We start from the raw sequence: 6,881 nt of genomic DNA, 5'->3' as shown, positions 1-6,881 counted from the left end.
GGTAAGCGGGCTTCTCCAATCTAGCCTTGTAGCTAAGATGCTTTTTGGCCTATGTCTGCCTTACTCTTTGTTTCTGACCTAGAATCCGGACAGGGATTAGGGAGACACTGTTAATTGAACTGCTTCAAAATCCCAACAGCCATCATTATTAGGATATAGGACAGGCAGGTGCACACAGGCAGGCAGAGCGCCAAGGGTATCCCTGCTGTGTGGACCATCACTGCCAGATTGGGAGCCAGCGCAGCCCCAACCACAGCACAGGGATGTTCATCCGGGGTTCATCCTTCATAAGCAGCCTCACTGCAGGGCGCCTTCCAGGTGAGGATCAAGCCAAGAGTTACCTGATGCTCTTGAGGGAGCAGGTTGTTTTTTTAAGATTTTATTTATTTATTTTGAAAGAGAGAGAGAGGGCGTGAGCAGGGGGACGGGCAGAGACAGAGGGAGAGAAACAATCTAAGCAGACTCCATGTTGAGTGCAGAGCCCAACGTGAGGCTCAATCTCATGACCCTGAGATCATGACCCGATCTGAAATCAAGAGTCTCAATAGACTGAGCCACCCAGGTACCCCAGGACAAGGACTGAACCTGCTCCTGATCACCTTGCCCTTTTGGCCGCTATCAGCAGTGGGTCTTGTGAGAACCGCACAGGCCCAGGACCAGAGTGGCAGGTGTGCAATTCTCAGTGTCCCTGACGCAGTCTTCCAGGGCCTGAACCAGATACCTAACTCGGCTGGGCTTACTTTCCTCATCTGTAAAATAGCATGAGAAAACCCCTGCAGAGCTGCTGGGAAGATTACCTGAGGTAATGTAGCGAGGAGCCTGGCCTTCCACACCTGATGCACATTAGTATTCCTCACGTAAAGGGTTTGTAAGCTTCCAACGTGATGACTGACTTATGACTGGCCCCTCTTGGCCAACTCATTTACCTCCCACCGTGTCATTTCTAAATAGGGAGTCTATTTACGCTTGGGCAGAACAAGAGGTAAGTTTCTGGGCAGCTCTACAGGGCAGGGAGCCACCTAACGAGCACGACTTATTTTTATCCACCACTTCGGCATGTTAGATGGGGTGTTTTGATCCGGGTCAGCCCTTCTGGTAAAATGAGATTTGCTGCTCACCTGCGAAGGGTGAGTTATGTAATGCCACTTGGCACCAAGAATACCAGGCAGTCAGCTCCAGGACCAAGGCCATGCAAGACGGGGAGCCCTGGGGCTAGAGCCGGGAGATGTCAGTGATGGGACCCCTGCTGGGACAGTGCCTCTATCTAGAAATGAAGCCTCCTTGGTTTGGCTGCAGTTCTTCAGCTGCTCCCCCCAGAGTCACTGCAAGGCACCAGAGCGTCGGTCATTCAGGGATGGGAAAGCTTGACAAACTTGCCCGAGGGGGCGGATAAAGCAGCATTCGAGGCTCCACTGGGGAAGACGCACACAGCACATCCAGCTTCCGTGTTGTATATCCTCGGGTGTCTGCCGGTGACAGAACCTGGCTGGGTGGCCCACCAGCTGAGCCCTCACGTCCCCACATCCCTGGATTCCAGTTCTGGAAACACTAGAGAACTGGCCCAGGTAAGGGCAGGGACGAGACAAGCAGCGGAGCCTCCTAAGGGGCCTGGACCCCAGGAACCCTGAGCTGGCTCCTTGGCGAGTCTGCGGGCTGAGGACCAGCCCCAACTGCTAACTGGAAGGACGGGCCATCCAGCCTCCCAGCAAACAGCCCCGCCACCGCCCAGGCCAGTGTCCCTCCCAGCACACTGCGCAGCACGTGGACACCCTCACAAATCCAGGAAGCAGGGCAGCTTGGATGCTATGTCCCCAAGTCCCTTTGTCCTGCTCTCCCTGGTGCTGCCTCTCCACCTAGTACCTCTGTAGCTCCATCATCCGAGACCAGAGTAACGGCCGCGTGTGTAGGATTACAGAGGTGCCAGGTGCCAGCTAGCTCCACCAGGAGCTGCTCTGGATCATGAGGCCCAAGCACATCTCCTTCTCTGAAATCTCCTGCTTCTGGATGGTTTTCTGGTCAGTGCTCACCTGCACAGGGGACGGCTCTGCCCTGCCTTCTCACATGAGAGAGAAGGGGGTGGGCCCTGCCGACCTGACCCTCCTGCAAGCACCGGGTGATCCTCTCTGCCCTACCTGCCCCCCACCTGCTGCGTGCTGCCCAGTCTATATCCACGAGAGTGGCCGATGCAGGGCCAGTGGTAACAATACATCCACACTGTGCAGTGTGCACTGTGAAGCACTGTGAAGCAAGCAGGCATCAGCATCTTCCCGTTTGACAAATGTGGGGAGGACAGAATGCCCGCCCCAGGCGTACAGCTGGTGAGGAGCAGAGCCAGGATCCATCCCAGCTCCAGGTGACCGCAGGCGGACCGCAGAGCGCAAGTGCCTAACCCTACCTCACACTGTGTAGCTCCAGCCAAGCGCCCCTTCCTCCAGATAGCCCTCCCTCAGTCCACCTGGTCCCTAGGCCCCTTCTTGCTCCATCAAGGGAGGATTTTGTGGGACTCCTGAGACCCGGGCTGTGTCTTACTCAATATGCCCCTGTGCCCCCGCTGGCCCATAGTGGCATGGAGCTGGACTTCCAGGCTTTCCCGGGGACAGGGTCGCTGTGTGGGGTCCTGAGCGGGGCACAGCCAGGGAGGCCATGGGGGCTGCATGGAGCCTGGAAGCCGCTCATCATCCACACCAGGTGCCCTTGTGGCAGCTCGGCCACCCCTCGGGTGCAGCCTAGGTGCTTCCAGTTCAGTTTGTTTTAGGCAAACCAGTCATCAGGGGTCGACGATTGGGATGTGTTAGGGACCAAATGTGTCGCTCTAAATCCACATGCTGAAAGCTACCCCCCCCCCCCCCCCCCCCCCGCCCAACCCAGTGTAGTGGTGGCAAGAGGCGGGCCTCTGGACAGTGGTGGCAAGGATGGGCCCTCAGGATGGGGTGAGTGGCTTCTCAGGAGTTAGGACAGGAGCTGTTGTTCTCTGCTCTCTGCCCCGTGAGGCCATGACAAGGGGTTGGCAGGCTGCCGCCTGGGAATGCGCCCTCCCAGAGCTCTGTGCTCCTCAAGCACCCTGATCTTGGGCTTCCAGGCCCCCGACCCATGAGTCCCATCTGTGGTGCTCTGTCAGACAGGATGTACCCTGGACGTCACCAGGGGCATGGGGCAGCATGGGCCTCAACCGCTTCCGTCCCCTCCAATGGCCCACATGTCGCTCCATCATCCGAGACCAGAGTAACGGCCGCGTGTGTAGGATTACAGAGGTGCCACCTTCGCTACTGTGCCCTTCCCTTTAAAATAGAACCCACATCACCACCAACAGAAATTATTTTTAGCTATTTTCATAGTTGCTGATGAAATTAGCTAAACATAAGTGTTCCTGGTAATTTGATTACTACTGCTGACCAGGAGTAGTACTATCATCCCAACAATGGGATAAACTCATTTCAGCCCACAGTTTGGCTCATGGGCTCTGGCATCAGACTCTGCGGCTGGGTCCCCAGCTTACCACCATGGACCTCCCTTCTCTGACCCCATTTCCCCATCTGCTAATAAGATAGAGAACATGAGGGCACCTTGCCTGTAGGATTACAGCGCAGGGTTTCACAAAATAGTCCCAATGACATACCTAGCATGGTGCCACACATGTAGAAATGCTTATGTATAATGAAACCATTCCATTTTTTAAAAGATTTATTTATTTATTTGAGGGGGGGGAGAACATGAGTGTGAGGAGTGGAGGGAGAGGGGGAGTCTCAAGCAAACTCCTTGCAGAGCACAGAGCCTGACGTGGGGCTCCATCCCATGACCCTGAGATCACCACCTAAGCTGAATCCAAGAGTCAGATGCTGAACCAGATGAGCCCCCCCTGGTGCCCTGAGACCATTCCATTTAAAAAATCATTCCTGTTTGAGACAAAATTAAAATTATTCCAGAGAGATCTGGCCCTTTAAAAAGCTCAGAAAGTCAGTCTTGTTAACTGCCAGAAATTGCTCCCGACATTTCTTGCAGAAGCCAAGGGTTGGTGAGCTTGTGTGTATGAGTGAGAGGAAGGTAGGCGGACGTGGCAGCTCCAGGCTTGGGGCCGGGGCTGCTCCCTGACAGATGACTTTGTCACATGCCCTCGTCCTGTGCCCAGGCCTGGTGTTTTCCACCCTGACTAGGCCTCTCTGACCAGCCAGGCCACATGGTCTCAGGTAGACCCCGCCCCTGCAACTGAGGGTCATTGGGTTATGTTGGACAGTATGGTCCCTATGGGTGGGATTGGAGGGGATGCACCTGAGCCTGGACCAGGGTGACCCAGCAGAGGGACTCTCATCCCTGGTTTGCCCAGGACCCTAGGACCAGCACTGAAAGCCCAAGCCAGGAGAATCCTGCTGGGTCCCCTCACAGGTGGTGCCTGCACAGACGTGTTGGCCATACCAGGGTGGGCAGAGGCCCCAAGGGCTGACCCCAATCCTGACTGTGTCATCATAACCCTTTTGGTTTCTTCAAATGCCTTCAGAGGAATCAGCATCACCAGCCTCTTGCATTAGAACTTTGAGGTACTTACAGATCATTTTGTTTCATCCTTCAGTTTTCTCCAGGTTGAATAATACTAGTCCCACAGGCTGTGGGCTCGTGCCACAATCCCCTGTCATCTCCACAATGGCCCTGGCCTGGGGTTTGGAGCCAGGAAAAGGACTGAAGACTCCAGGAGTCAGGCCGTTCTCGGGAGTGGGGTGGTGGGGAATCCTCATCTTTAGAACTGACAAGGTTTGAGCTGCAGGGTCGACCCAGGAGTGTCCAACCTGGCCTTGCCCAAACCTGAGTGCTCATCACAGCATCCAACCCAGCTCCAGATCTTCTCAGGGGCATAGGGGGTGAGGTGCAACACAGAAACATCTGATTCAGAGTGACACCAGGTCAGAGGGGTGAGACTGGGCCCAGAGCACTCCCTCCTTACTTACCTCACTCCATTGGGCTCTTGGAATCAGCCCCCTGTGAGCATACCTGCTGCTGCAGAGCCCCCCACCCCCGACACCTCCCCTGAGAAGCCTCCCTGGACTCTAACCATTTGTGGGCCCCTTGTGTGTATGCCTGGTGCTTCCACAAAAAATGCGCACTCCATCACTACCTGGAGACTAACCTTTAGGGATAATTTCTACATTTTGTTGCAAGAGAAGCTTTTCTATGAATGTGTAGAACACAGAAAGATCCATAATAATAAAGCCTCATTATTTTCAGGGGGCGGGCATTATTATATGACTGCCTTGCTATGTTTCTTGATTGTTTCATATTAATTTTATTTTTCTATGGGTATGTCAAGATCTTTTAGGAAGGAGAAGCTTGACTCCTTTATCTTGCCTTTTCTTTTTTCTTCTTTTTTTAAAAAACTTCACAGCATCTGTCAGGGTGCCAGGAAGCTAAAAAGCACTCAATAAATACAGCCAGAGGATGATGAATGAGTTCTGCATGGGCCACCACCCAGCAGGACACCTCGCATGCCAAAGCTCAACGGTGTTTGTTGAATGAGTGAGTGAGCACTCCCCTGTCTCAGAAATGGATCCTGCTTATCCACTCCCCCTATTTGCCAGCTTGGTGGATATGAATTCACCAGAAACAGAAAAACAATATAAAAAGATGGAATGAGACAAAAATATAAAAGAGTGGGATGAAGTGCTTGGTATTTAAGTGATTTCTCTACTTTTTACAGGAGAATTCTGGCTCCTATCCTCTCTCCTTCATGGGCAAAAGGAGCTGGGTGTATGTTCCAAAGACACCCACTCGAGGCCCTTCCTCTGGGACTCATACTGTGTCACCTTCCGAAACCCTCCCCCCCGCTCCTTCAGCTGCAGAATGGCACGCCACGAGATGGGAAATTCAATATGAAAAACAGTCGCATACATTTAAATGCTGGTACCCGGATGAGAATCTTCCACAGGACTTTCAATGCTTTCAGCTACTGATTGCAGATGCAGACTTCTGTTTACCAAGGGCGTCATTAAGGCAAAGTCTTCAGCTTGACTCAGTGATCGCTTGCTCTGGCACACATGCTGACCAATCTGCCTGCCATGCTAAATGGTCCCCCCTAGTTTAGGGTGCTATTCCCACGGTCTCCAAAGGACCAGCCCCTGAGCTAGAACATGAAAACCTAATGCAGTGGCCAGTGGCTTTCCACGTAAAGAAATGTCAGAGTGCCGCACAGAAACTCCAGCCAGATAACCTTCAACATCACCTGTTCCATCTCCTTTGTGAAATAGGCATGTGATCTGGAATTAAATGTGATCATCTCTGCAAAGCACTTAACACAGGACATAGGCTAATTGCTCAGGAAGTGTGAGCCCTGGCAGTAACGGTCAACACCAACAGGGGTGAAAGAGATCCAAGCTCCTGCCCTCTCAGCTGAGTTCTCCTGGCTTCTTGCACTCAGATGGTCGGTCATAAGGTTGGATCTGCTGTCCGTAAGTCTGTGCCAGAGGTAGCCAGCCTCCCAAATGGCCTCGCTGCCAGGCCAGTGCAGTCCCCTCCACCCCTGAGCCAGGTACTGAAATACAAGGGACTTACTTCTCCCTCCCCGCTGGGTTGTCTGGAGGAAGCATGTCCATGCCATGAGGGGATGCCCACGTTTCGAGGAGCCGAGCCCTGCTGGCAGCCAGAGCCTCCCAGAGGCACTTCCATCTTCTGGTAACCTCAGCCCAGCCAACATCCATACAACCTCAAGAGACACCCAAAGCCAGAAGGATGCTGCTAAGCCACCCCACAATTCTTGGCCCTTAGAAAATGGATGTTTGTTATTTTATGCAGCTAAGTCTTGGGGTGCTTTGTTATGTAGCAAGAGATAACTCATACATGCCTTTTTGCTTAAACTTGATTGAATGCATGTTTGTACCTTTCAGTGTGTGATCTTGGGC

This window comes from Canis aureus, chromosome 6 (assembly GCF_053574225.1).
Source record: "Canis aureus isolate CA01 chromosome 6, VMU_Caureus_v.1.0, whole genome shotgun sequence".
NCBI classification, from domain to species: Eukaryota; Metazoa; Chordata; class Mammalia; order Carnivora; family Canidae; genus Canis; species Canis aureus.
Note: the sequence above shows the minus strand (reverse complement) of the source record.